The sequence below is a fragment of the Temnothorax americanus genome, unplaced genomic scaffold (assembly GCF_048541705.1).
Source record: "Temnothorax americanus isolate GAGA-0224 unplaced genomic scaffold, ASM4854170v1 Scaffold3, whole genome shotgun sequence".
NCBI lineage: Eukaryota > Metazoa > Arthropoda > Insecta > Hymenoptera > Formicidae > Temnothorax > Temnothorax americanus.
The window spans coordinates 8,320,808-8,335,459 of NW_027509442.1; the positions used below are offsets into that span (position 1 = coordinate 8,320,808).

General features: G+C 34.5%; 1 protein-coding gene across 2 annotated transcripts in view; it reads left to right on the plus strand.

Moving 5' to 3' along the window:
* The window catches only part of LOC143900015 (uncharacterized), a 297,879-nt gene that overhangs the window by 147,756 nt on the left and 135,471 nt on the right, over positions 1 to 14,652 (plus strand). The gene's annotated exons all lie outside the window — the stretch shown is intronic.

Sequence of the window (14,652 nt, forward strand, 5' to 3'; positions counted from 1 at the left end):
TGCGAATGGCTTGGAAAATATGACTAAAAAATAAAAAAGCTCATTTAAAAAAGCTATTTAGTTTAAGATTTAACGCCTTGATTTATGCGTACTTCTGAATATATTCGTTAGGTATTAGATGTTAGAATCTCAAGCATTTTTTTGTGTCTTGATTGCTATCTTTGTATATCTTATATAAAACATTTTTTATTTTACTACTTTTTATGGTGATACCTATGATACCTTTGAGCGCCTCTGTGTATTATTATTTTCTCTCTAGTTTTACGGAACGCTTGTCTTCAACAAAGGATACCATTGTGTCATCTTATATCGTTGTTATATTAATATTAATAAATTCTTAAACAGTTTAATTTTTGCCACATATTTCCGGGAGAATTAGTTGACAGAACTCTTACGACGTAATTTCTCTTTGCTCTTCGTGCGAGCGAAAATGCCATTTATCCATAAAGAAATCGTATAATGTCAGCACGTAGTGCCGCGCCGTGTCCCGTGGGAAAGATAGATCCCGGCAACGATATAACTTCTCCATCCGTCAGTCTATCCATCCGCTTTGAGAAACGAGCTTCCCCATCACGCGAGTAATTACGAATAACTAGTCTAGTCGTAGCAACAGCGAGACTCGATGGTGGTTCGAGTGAGTGATAAATCGAGCTTGACGGAGAGAGCGATGTCATACGTTGCGCACTGGAGCGTTCGCTATAGCTACGAGCGTATGTGTTGCGTAGACGTATGGCGCATTTATACGGATCGGAAACACTCGGTCAGAACATAGGGAACGTTATAGTCATTGTCGAAAGGTTATCGTTAGTCTTGAGAGCTAACTGGCGCGTTTAACGTGGCCGAAATGCCTGTAACGCAACGACCGGTAGAGCTTACGCCAGCCGCGAACGTGCTGCGCTTGATATCGTTGTTGTAACGATCTGTTAGAGCTTTTAGTGCATCGTTAAAAGATATCGACGACGCGCTGTGACCGGTCACTAGCGTGTGACTGTAGCAGACGATATGCCGGGCAATTTTCTGCACGATGTATTTTTTTAAATTGATTTTGTGTAAATTAATCGCTTCGGAGTTAAAGTTCGAAGTTCGAGGTTCGCGACTTTCTTTGCTAGTTACTCTTTCTCGCTGAAGAGTCTACCGGTCTTGAGCGTTAGTCGTCTCTTAAATCGTTTCAAGCCGTATCCTTCTTGCGCAGCCATAGAAACTTTTGGCTGTATCGAGGACGCATAAAAGGCGTTACAAGTATCATCCCCGTCTTTTCATACGAAGCGCGAGTCTTCTACTTTTCAGTGCTGTTCTTCCGGGAATTCAATCGGATCGAAGAGACTTGGCGATTTTTAATCTTGTTTCAGTTTTGGTCTTTGACATTTATCTCAGGCTCGATAAAATTTTACGACTACACTGATCGATTAAAAAAAGCTACGTATATGTGCGATTTTATTGGCATTTAAAAGACGATCTGCTCATTATGTATAAAGGTATCGTTTCAATACTCGGCCCTGTCATTTATATTTGCCTGGCAAGCTTTTTAAGTGCATATCAGGACTGATCTCTGATTGAAGCAGTCAACATTGTATCAGAAAAAATTATGCCACACGAGTGCGTAAATGATCATTTTATTGATATAGCTGTGGACTATATTTTTATGCAACATATGTAATAATTTAATAATACGCATAATTTACCAATATTGAGTATTTATCTCAAAATAAGCGAAAAAACATATCGATTTTTTGTTGTAACAATAAAGTTAGGAATAGTTTTGCTAAGAAAACAAAAATTAAGTTATGTTATTTGATAAATTGCTTGATCGCTTAGATTATTTTTTTCTTTAGTATTAAAAGTATATCTGGAGCAGCTTATACATTATCTCGTATTTACGTTTATATATTAAACAATTTCTATACTTGCGATATTTTGTTGAAAGTTGAAAGTAGTGATGAAAGAAACAACTGGCAGTTAGTTTCATAAAGAGCTTAATTTGTAGGTTTTAATTAAGAATATACAGGGTAAATAGAAGTTTTTGATGGCAGTTCTTTTATTTGTTCTTTATGCGGGAAACATTGGTCGAGATATCCATCCAATAAATCTGATAGCTTCTGAATGGATAAAAAATGACTCGTTCCATTGGATGATATGGAATTTAAGGATCGGCTTTATCTCGTTTAGACATATTTTGTAACTCTGTAACTTTTACTAGTTCTGTGATTATCTATCATTTATCGTAACAAATAAGCAAATCGAGCATTTTGTCCATCATTGTGCGAAAATATAATACTGTATTTTGCTTTTAAATTTGCATTTAAAAATAAATTTATTTTTTGCAAGTAGTAGTATAAAGATTCGGATTTGAAAGAGCTCATGTACGAATAACAGTAAACCAATCTCGTCTATATCGAATCTAATATTCGCGTTACTCAAATCGCTTGACAGAATCGCATCTGTGGAAACGAATATCCGTACGATTCGTTTCGTTCACGTGTGATACGCGAGCGGGCGGAAGTTCCGTTCGCGAGTTCGTCGTTGGGCCGCAGAGGATACGGATGGTACGCACCGCAATGGTACACCAACTGTATCTGCCAAGCGTACCGAGCAGCCCGTATCAACTGTATCCGCGACTCGGACGCGGACGTCGCGCGCGTTCAGGTAATTTGTCACCACTACCACCATCGCCGTCGCCGTCGCCGCCGCCGCGGCCGCGGCCGTCGCCGCTGTTATACCCTTGCTCGGTGACGGTAGTGGTACCGGTAGCCATTCGTCCGATGGGCTTAGATTAATTATCCCTGTCCGGGATGTGCGCATGGTCAGGTGTCACAGCTTACGCATGGCTCGCGCCGAGTTCCGGACCGCTCGCTTAATCACCGACTCGACAATTTTTGAAAGCTTGGAGATTGGGATAACGAAGGAGAAACACGCACAAACACACACGCAGAGAGAGGGAGAGAGAGAGAGAAGGGAAGATAAACTGTCGTATACTGTATTCAAGACATTACAATTTCGATAATGCAGAAAAAAATTACGCGCGTGATATTACATCTTTATTATCGTTAATCTTGCCTACAAACTTTATTTACAGAAATGTTTGTCAATACAAAAGAATTTGATCTGCTGCTTGTTATCATGATTTACCATGTAAAAAATATTTTTTACATTTGGAGATGAATAGCTGAAGTTAAATATCGCACTTGAAAGAATTGTGCGCATATAAACTCAAAGCGTTTCCATCAATATAACTTGAAAAATTTAACTATTAGCCTGCAGTTACGTAATCTTTTTTCTCTTTTTCTTTTTTTTTTCTTTCTGTTTTTTTTCTCAGTCTACATCACTAGTTAAACACAAACTAATTTAATTTTTTTAAACGGTCTAATTTCGTAAAACCGTTCGAATAAATACAGCATGGTTGGTTGCACCTGTCCCTTCTCTCGGCGTCCTGTTTCATCCCTCGTCAACCGCTGCTGGTGGACACGGAAATTGCCCGATCTAATTTCCTCTCAAACGTGCTTCCACCTTCCAAAGCTTTTCGACCTGCCGCGTACGAAACGATTTTCCGCTGGGCCGATAAATAAAGACCGATTCGATGAGAGCGCTTGCTAACTATTACGTTAAATGGTCGCAGGAACGCACTTCAGCGAACGATAGACTACAGTTTAATAGTACTATATCTCTCGTTGATTTTACATTGTTAACCTGCGATTTTTCAGTTACCAATTTTTGATTTACAGGATTTTTGTTGTAGTACATTGATTGACGATTAGTTTTGTAGCACGTCAATAATGAAACGGGAATAAAAAACTAATCAAATAAATATTCAATAATCTTATATCCAAGAAAAATTAAAAATTTTGCAAGATGAAAACAAATATGTATTATATATATGTATATTTATATTTATATAATAACTTATAAAACCATTCTTTTACAATCATGCTGCTCGTACTGTAAATATATACTAATCTGTTGATATAGAAATGGTCTACACGTGCTGATAGTACATATATTATAATTATATCATATTATATCATTTAACTGAATCTGATACACATGCATTGATTATCATGACTTATTACCACGAAAACTTCTTGCATGTCTTATACTTTTCAAGCAACAGTGCAAAACTTTCGCTGAGAATTTGAAGCCAAAGTTTCGCCATTGCAAGAACCATGATAGAAGAGGCATCTCAGTCTCGCTTCATTATTAACTCCACTCGGAGCAAAGTGGCTGAATTCGGCTCCATTGATTCTCGAAAGGTGTATTCGATATTTCTTCTGTCTTTCCTGAGATCAATCTGCAAACTTTTTTGCAAAAACACAAATAAAAGATTAAGTTTATTTCATGAAAAAGTTGTAATTTAATTTTATATAGAATTTTGTCTAATATCCATATTTTATATATAATAATCAGAGAAAAATTATTTTTATTGCCAGACTAAAACTAAAGAGTCTAATTTCTTTATGATTTTTGTTATTGCCTGTAATCCTATAGTATAATTAATAGAATTTTTTTGACAAGTCCGGTTCTCACAATCAGTGACAATTATTTTATAATCCATAAAAACAAACGTAATATCTTATGATATATTGCGACAGTTACATTATGTCACATAGATATAGAAATAGATAGATATATATATATATAGAAATGTTTCATATCTAAATGAGAAAAAAATAAATTTACGACTATTTAATTCATTGTTTCTTTGTCTATACTTGGATATATGCACCTGATCGCTCGAGTCTGAACACGATACCTATATGAATATTCATCCAAAAGTACGCGCGTACGTCGTACGTCTACAAGATTACAAGATTAACTTGCTTTCAGACGCCATCAAATATTTATCGACCGGTTCTTCGAAGAACCCGCGGCCGCGGTGTGGTGCAGCAAGTTCGTCATTTGCCTCGTCGTACTTCCCTCTTGGCGGTTGAGACTTTGTTTTTGCAAACATTATCGTCTCGTTCTTTTTTATTCGGAACTCACGCCGGTATGGCACCAAGTGGGAGGGTCTGCTTCGCGGTTCCGTGGTGGTTTGCAACTTCGAAATGATGCATGACCGACTATTGGGAGAATGCAAATTGAAAACCAATATCCCTCAAACCACGAGGTATGAAGGTACGTGTGGTACGAGCGACGACGGTTCCGCAGGTTGAACGGCAAGTAGAACTTTCGAGACAGAAGAAGAACTCCGTGTACTTCCGCGTGTTCCCCGCTCCGCGCCGCGCCGGTTGAGAAGAATCTCTTGCATCTGCTCTCGCCCCTTTGTGTCCCGTTTTCTTGTGGAAGATTAACATTAGAAGATAAACAGAGAACTCGCGCGCTTGTGTTTGTATCAAAGACACTAAATACATTAATTGGATTTATTAATTATTTTAACATAGTTATGAGAGAGAGAGATCTATGGAACGTTTGTTCGCATTTCTCAAAAGGAATAGTACTATTGAGAGATTGCTTTTTACACTATTATATATCAACTTTTATCGTTAAGAGGGAATAAGAAAAAGGAGCGATTTTCTATTGAGCACGTTCGCGGTTCCATTTTTCTTGGGCAATCAATTAAAGGTTAATTTCTTCTCGATTTTTTTTTGTAAAATTTTTTTTTTTAAAGCTGCAAATCTATTCATTATAGCTTCAATTTTTTTTAGTCTTTCTTTATCTTGAAACTAATTTAATAATTTCTTACAAAATGCTTTTACCCTATTTATAATATTTTGAAGCAAAACATTTAACTTTTATCTAGGACAATTACACATCCATGAAATAGTTTTGGATTTTATTACGTACCGTAGAAATGCAATCGATGTGTGAAGGGTAGCCATCGATAGTTAGAGCGAAAAGTTTTGAATCAAAAGCGAATTCGATTTGCTCTCGGTACATAGAAGAGAACTTTTTTTCCTTTTCGGCTTTTTCCTTTCGTTACAATTTTTTTCTCTTCTCTTCTCGTCATCCTTCTTCATCTTTCTAGCTCAATCACGATTCTTCTTGTTTCACACATCGTTACTACGAAAGAATATAAGTCAAATATAGATCAATTCGTAAAGAACAAATCCAATTAAAGAAAATACGTTACATTTTTTTACTTCGCTAATAGTAACAAACTTTTATGCATTTAATCATAGTATTTTAAGTACATAGTTGTTAATTGATTTTTTGATTATACACAAACATATAGTATAGGTATAACAGTACAACATTATGATTTTGTGAGACGTTTTACATTCTCTCTTTTTCTCTTTCTCTCTCTCTCTTTTTCTTTCTCTTTTTTTATTTAGAAGCCTATATGTATTGTATAATATAGAAAAAATATAGGTAAACTGGACCTATTTTATTATAATTTTTTTTATAATTGCGATTTTTTATAATTACGATGTAATTAATGAAATAGGTACATTTCGTATTTTAAATTATAGATTCATTTTGAATATTAGATTATAAATATAAGTAACGATATTGTACATGGGTAGCTCAGAACGGCCAGAACTTAATTAGATCGAAAATCAGGAACGTTGACGATGCACTTTCGGACTAACACAAAATTTGGTAATCGTCTCTGCTAGCTCATTACCGTGGCTTTTAGCGAAATTACATTCTCGAGTTTATTAATCGCGGGTCGTCATTTTGAAGTTTTCTCTTTCACCGTGATTTACGTTGGATGACATCCCCTTAGGCGCTGAACAAATATATGACATAATTCGTTTTACGAAGTTTTTATCAATCATTCCACTGTTTTGCAAATTTCTTTTTTAGATTGTAGCTGCACATTTCGAAAGTTTACAATTTGTAAAATAATAGTCTTATAATGTTTGTAAAACAACATTTTACAAAAATATCTCTTTATATATATTCTCTTTTATAATACGACATATTTTTATAACTCGAACATATATTTGTATACACAAAAAGCTTTTGTCGCACACAAAAGCAGATTTTTTCAATGTTTTTGTCGGATATTGAATGCAACGCATGAGTTATTTTAGCGAGTTATTATTTTAACTGTTATTAATAAACTTTTTTTCAAGTTCTATCAGCATTCAGTTCTATAGCAGTAGTCACTATAAAGTCGCTGACTATGCAAGATCATGTATCATAGATAACATCTTTGACTGATCCTTTCCAAAAGAGAACCAGAGAAGCAGACGGACAATGTATTATAAGAGAATCATAAACAGGAACAAGGGTTTCCGGCGATACTCTTCGTTATCGCAGTTGATGTTTATCTCTTGTCTCTCTAAACTTAACCCAAGTGTGCCCATTGTCTCTTCGTACATTAAAATAATCGATTCAAGTTTCGCCAAAAGTTTGTACCACTGCTAAAATTTCGAGAAATCCGAGTTTCTCTCGTCCTTTCATGTTGTTTCCTTTATCGTATCCTTTGTGCCTTGTGTTTTTTCTTTTCTTTGTCATTCGTTATGCAATTATCGCGCTTCGTTAAAAGTTGGATAAGTCTAGAGAAAACGTAGTACATACACGCAAAAAACATCGATAGTAGAAAACATTTTTACGCAAATTCCAAACAATCGAGAAAATTAATTTTTCAAAAAGAAATACTCTCTTTTTAATTCTTTTTTTTTATAACAAATCATGCGATTGGAAAAGAATTTTACACTCCGATTTAATTCAACTGTTTAATCGAACATAGAACTTCGAAGTACAAGCACAGAACTTGCAGCAGAGTTTTTTTTAACTATAGGCCGATTGTCTTTTGATTGAATGCAAGGAGATAGATAATTTCGTCGTTTGAGTCTTGGTCTTTGTCCTTTCAAAATGATGAAAACTATAACGATAATGGCAATGACAATCAAGGCGACTCAAAATAGCGAAAGCGATAATGTTCTACTTTTTTAACATAGTATATTTTTAACAACATTTTTGTGTGATAAATGCACACATATATGGAGGGGTAAAAACCATAGTGGTATAAGTCAAATTTTTTTGAAATATTGATTTGTGTGCATAGATACAATTTGTATATTATATAGATTGCATCTATGCACACGAGTCAGTATCTTAAAAAATTTGACTTACATCACTATGGCTTTCCCTCTATATATAAATCTTGAGATCTACGATTTAATATTATTATTACCTAACATTGTTCAATGTTTGTTTTTTTTGCATGCAGTCTTTTATACATTATTTAGGATAAGATGGTTATTATTAAATGTTAGTAATGATAAGAAAGTAAAGATAATATGATTAAGCTGTAATTGTAAATTAACACAAGCAGTAAATTTTGGCGAAAAGATTTATACAGTTATTCGCTTGTTCCCACTTTGTTTCTCTATCTTGGTACATTGAACGTGACGGCGAATCTAGACACAAAATTGCTCTGTTGCATTTTCGGAGGTTCACATTGAGCTTCAGAAATAATTTCATGCCAGAGTATACGGAGCAACTTCTCCCGTTTTGCTGGCGTTTCGTACAAGTTTTGCAACTGTTCGCTGCGATGTGCGGTGGATATTCCGCGGTCTCGTACATTCGTAGTAGTTACGATATACGAAATTAATCTGGACTAGCCAAGTTATATGAATACGAAAGCATATATTCGCCGCAGATATAAATATTGTATTTGTTTAATGTAAAATAACGCTAATAGAGATAATAAATAGTCATAATTATTACGAGGATATATATTTATGAAAATCAGAAGAATTGAAAAGATGAAATAAAAAGATATCTAGAGGGTTATCATATAACGTTCGTAATAATTGTATTGTACATAATAAACAAGATTTATCTTACTTAAAGTAACACATTTATATTAGCATAACTGTGAATTATTGATTTAGTAATTGTCTGGGGTATAAGCATATGAGAATATCTTGGACGAATATTTTAAAACCCCAAGGCCTTTGGGATACATGAAGGAAGCGAATATAAAGTTTGGCAACGGATATGGTCTCACAGAAATTTCAAGTACTCGATCTGATCTCAAGGGACAACAATCTCATCTCAGAGGTGCGAGTAACTTTGTCCATTTTGTCACCAGTTCGTGGAAGTTTCGTCACAATTCGTGGTAGAACATCAGCTCATCTTTTCCACGCATCGACGTACCGCGGATAATTTAGCAATTTTCAAAAGCTTGCAAAAAATTTTGATTATTTTAATTTTGAACTTTCGTTTATGATAAACGGATAAACGTGGAGGTTATTACACAAAAAGAAAGACTAAATTAAAATACGATTATCGCGGCAATATGAATATTATCAATATAATCCTAAAATAAAACACGGTACAGCTTTATTTTTCTTTATTGTTTCCATTTTTTGCTGGAAAAAACATTTCAGATATTTTTATAATAGAATTTTTTAAATTAAAAATACTCAAGATTTTTGTATTTTTCCGTTTGTAATCAAATCCGCATAAAACAAATATCCTATTTTTTAATATATATATATATATATATATATGCTGTATTAAATATTCTATAAATAATTATGAAAAGTATTAATCACAATTAATTACATAAATAGATATTTTTCACTTTTTTGCTTTAACAAGTATAATAGGAATAATATTTTTTAAATAGTTTTTATATCTACCCAAAATATTGCACAAATGAAAAGTAATAGATTATTTATATGCATAATACATTTATTTGTGCGGATCAGAAAATTATTTGTATTTAAATGAACAAGTTATTTAAATTATATTTATAAGATTTTAATTAGCAATTATTTTGTTATACATATATTTCGTAACATTTTCTTAGTAACATAAAATACGTTAAACGTATCTTTTTTGATTGAATATACATATACCTATAATAACATCGAGCTTGAACTTTCCAAGATTAAATCGTCAAGTGATTTCTAACTTATAAGGATAAATTTCTACTCCGCTCGCCCGCGGTTTTTGTCTGTTTTCCTTGCTTTTTACCATCTTGGAATCTCGCCCGTAATAACGTCATTTTGCAGCGTGTTCCACATTCGGTCCGAGAAGGTCTTGACATCCGCCAAACGTCAAGATGACGTGGATAAAATGCCGAAATTGTTTCGCCTAAGCCATCTTAGGTGAAGCAGAGCCGTCGTTTTCACGCGCACGGAGCAGCGCGGACTCATACGTGCAAAGCTCTTCGCGCCGAAAGTAATACCACGCCGATGTTATATCACGAATACGTATCTCCCGTGGAGAAGCGATATTTAACTTATGAATATTTGCCGACGTAAGATATGAGGTTTGCGCTTTTCAAGCGCTAAGTATGACAGCAGAAGGAGGAACGGCGCATGGAAAGCGGTGCATTATTTCAAACTCACCGATACGGAATGATCAAACGCTTATTCTTGTGTGCACTGTGTGTATTACTAAAGCGCAAAAGTCATATAATATAGTCTTATTAGATTTTCAAATATATAAATTAGATATAATATATATATCTGGTACAAGATGCACATATATTTTCCGCATATTTGCGGTGCCATTCGTTTGCTCTTGCTCTCGCAGGCGTTGACATTAATATATTAATAACAAACAACGATAATAATACTAAATATTTAAATATTTGAAATACATAGATATCCAATGTTGCATGTACGAAATCGCATATCACTAGCAATTCGCTTTAAATTCGATATCTATAATTGTAAGCCGCGAGTAAAGCCAATATATTTCTCCGGTATTTTCTTTCGAGTTGACCTTTATCTGCTTGACCGCGACAAGAATGTTGAAAGTGTTAGAAAAATATTTCGCAATTTGGAGAGAGGGCCATAATGGATGAAAGAACACGGCGCAGTGGAAAATCATGTCGTCGATTACCGCGAGCGGTTCTTTGAGCCTGGCACAGCTCGCCATAATCCTTTCAACGCTGAAAATTTCCCCTACCATATCTATTCCGGCTATCTCACTCCTTCCTCCTTCCATTCCTCTTTCTCTTCTTCCCCTTCTACTTTCTAGTTCCTACCATCGCATCGCCCGACCGATATGACGCCGCGAACGAAAAGGGTTCTTCTTAATAGAGCTTTTCTTATTTCCTTGCACCCTCTCGCGTTCTCCATTCATCTTCAAATCCCCTCTCCTCTGCCGCCCCATCGTCTTGCGGCTTAACGGTTCGTTCTGCTTTTGTTTCTTCCGCTTTATATACGCCGGGCTTCTGAAAAATTTCACGCTGACTTTCATGCTTGGAAGAAACTTGCGACGCGGTGGGTGGAACTTTTTAAGGAAACGCTGTGGAGCTTATTGGAGTCACTTCTATAGAATTTTTCATGGATATCTTGTTATATCGATAATTAATGTGCCTATCAATCTTCCTTTCCTCGTTATTTTTAAAGACATTTATATTAAATAATTAATATATATTTAGTCCAAATTAACACAATAATAAGAATACTTGTTACTTGTTACACACATGCCAAATAAGTATGTTATAATTTTATTAGTTTCTTCATGTTTATACCATTAAAAAGGAGCTATTTTTGAAAAGGAGTAGACAAATATACAATTGTCATCAATTGAAATACAATCAATCATTTAATATATACATGCAACCTAAATATTTATAAGTATCTTCAATATTGTACTAGAAGTGATGATCATATATACATAGTTAGATAGTTTATTAGATTTACAAATATTCCTACGACATGCGGTGAAAACAATGGCATATTATCTTCTTGCATCTTTAGTAATTAAAAAAACAAAATAATGGAAACCTATTGTTAATTTGCCAACTGCTCTGTGAAATATATGAACCTAAAAGTCCCGACCTCGACATATTTCAATCTGTCGACTTAAATTAGGATTCCTCTAATTAAACCTCCATTTATTGTTAGACGAATACGCGGCCGCCGCGCCGCTGTAAAGCACTTTTCCTATAAATGTCTTATTATTCCATTCATTAAATCGGTCTATTGTTTTCCGAATTCACAATTTGAGATAGAATGAATACGTTTTCTATACAAATTTGTCTACCATTATTTTTGTAATTATTATTTATTAAATTAAGTGATGAAAAATCATTAATTTAAGATTGAACTTATAACTTGTAGTTATGTTTTCAAAAAATTAATTGACGTCAAAGAACTTTTCCAATATTTAATAAAGTGCACGCGCGTGTGCATATCGCGTGTGACAGTTTTGGTATTTCGGTTATTCTGTTAAAAGTATCTGTGAAAAACGGCAAGTGTTTCTATAGTCCATCAAGTACTATTACGTGAATACGTTACATTTTTAACTCTATCGTTCGACCGTTTTGACGTAATATCGATAATGGTTATCGTGCCACTGATATACAGACTGATCGAATAAAATTCATTTAAATTCTTTGTCAATGCACTCGTATGAAAACGACGCGATTAACCCTCTGATATACTATCAATTTTTTAATTTTCCTGATCGTTGATATAATTTAAAACAATAAATGAATTTTTATGCTGTGTGTTTGCACGTTATGTAATCTTATCAATAAAAGATATACGAGAAACCAAAGAATAAAGTAAACGTCTTGATATATTAATATCTTAAAAATTACGTATGTGATAAAGGAGGTTTAACTAACTAGTTTAACTTGTATTTAAAAATTCGATCATTAAAATTTATTTTTATATTTAAATATGAAATAAATGTTTTTATATAAATTATTAAAAATTAATAAAAAATAATCACACCATTTTTTAATTAATTTTGTATATAAATTAATACTGTTTTAACATATTATTAATATTTTCATACAGGCATGAAACGTAATATTATTTTTTAATATTTTTAGCAGACCTAATTTCTTCAAATTTTCTTCTTTTAGATCTAATTTTTTTTTATACAAAATAAACTGCTTTTCTTTTATTTGTTCTTGTGATTGCTAACTGTGTCTTTCTGTGTTGTTAAAGAAGCTTCCATGTAGGTATCCAAATTTTATAACATGTCTTTCGCTTGTTCAATCGCTTTTTTAAACAACCGATTTCAATGCGTTAGTCAGTCGGAATAGTTCGAACGTTGTTGGGCAATAAATGGTACATCAACTTCGTCGGTACAACAGATAACAAGCTCCATTGCAACGAAGCACAGTCAGATTCCCTGCTGCAATGCTCCTTCGCTCGCGCGAAATTACATATACGCAGCTCTATGTTCTCACGTGTGTGTTTACGATGTATTCGCGAGCGCGCAAACGCACGCGCGTATCCTCCTATATACAGACAAACGGTTCGCGGTGCAGATCATGCCGACGGATTTGAAATCTAGAATGTCCAGAGGTGTATTGTTGATTGTGGCCAACGATCGGAAATGAACTGATCATTTGATGCACGGCAAGCTCGTCGTTTGCCCGTGACGTACCGTGCCCTCGATAGAAATTCACCTCTTTGCCTTGTTGTCTATCCGTCTTTTTGTTTAACACAGCTCTTCGATTTATTCCGTTCTTTCTTCTCTTTCATTCCTTCACTTTCTATCACCTTTTATTTTTTTTATTACATATTAAAGTTATATAATTCGGAACGCAATAACAAACTGTTCTGAGCCCTTTGATTTATTTATTGAATATACTTATATCTCGATTAATTTTTCTATCTCCCTTTCCAATATTACATTGGTATTCTTTATTCATAATAAAGTGTTATTACATAAATATATTATGCTGTGCTATGATCGCTGCCATGCACGATAATGTATAATGTATAGTGCAACCGAATATTCATTACATTTATTCGTCTTTACATAACAATATACAACTGTTTGTCCATTTATATGATAAGATAAGAAATGTAATCTTAAGCAATGTAACTACAAGACAATACAGATTAATGAAGCGATCATGCAGAACACTAGTGACCCTTTCGACTCTCTATCTTATCCAGAGAAACCACTCTCTGGGTTTCTCTCCACTTATCTGTCCGCCTCATTCATCTCGTGGGACTGAGTGCAGCCTGAAACCGTCGACCTTCCATTACACCCACGAACATAATCTCTTAATCTATTCACCGATAAATACAACTTTGAGGAATACTTCGCGGTGGAGTTTGAGCCAGCCTTCGTGCTCTCTACGAGTATATATGCTTTAACCTTCGTTAATTTATCACGGTTGCGACGTTATTCCGTCTTGGTATTGCATATAAAAACGGAACAGCATTTCATCTTAAATGTTTGCCTCGCTGAAATCTGAATTATTTTACTGCTTAAGGCGCACCGAATACTTGTATTAACTATTTACACATAACAACTTTTATTTCTAAAACGTTTTTACTTATAATAGAAATCATACGAGTAGTAGTTAAATGGAATAATCTAAATTTTAAATTATTAGTTAAATATATTCTTGAAGCGATTAGGTAAGTGCAGTCCATTGTACAAATGAATGCCGATGCAATTGCACCGAGATCAGAAGCTTGCAATACCTACCTATACTCTCAATCCATGCAATGTTCCTTTTTATCCTAGAGAGAAAATATCCGGCTAATAAAGTGATATCGGCTCGCAACATTCTATTTCTTTTCTCCGACTTCTATTCGACTACTTTCGATACTGTTCGAACATTGGAGGAGAAGAGAAAAGGGAAATAATTCGCCCGGCCACGGCGAGCTTGGATAAAGAAAGTTCGATTGGAGGAGTAACCTCTTGTTCTCGGCGTCGCCGCCCCGCGGCTGGTCGGCATAGCACGCTGCAGGGAAATAATAAACAAAAGTTTGCGCGAAACTTTGGTTTTAAAATGATATTAGCTGGCGGGTATCGGATACG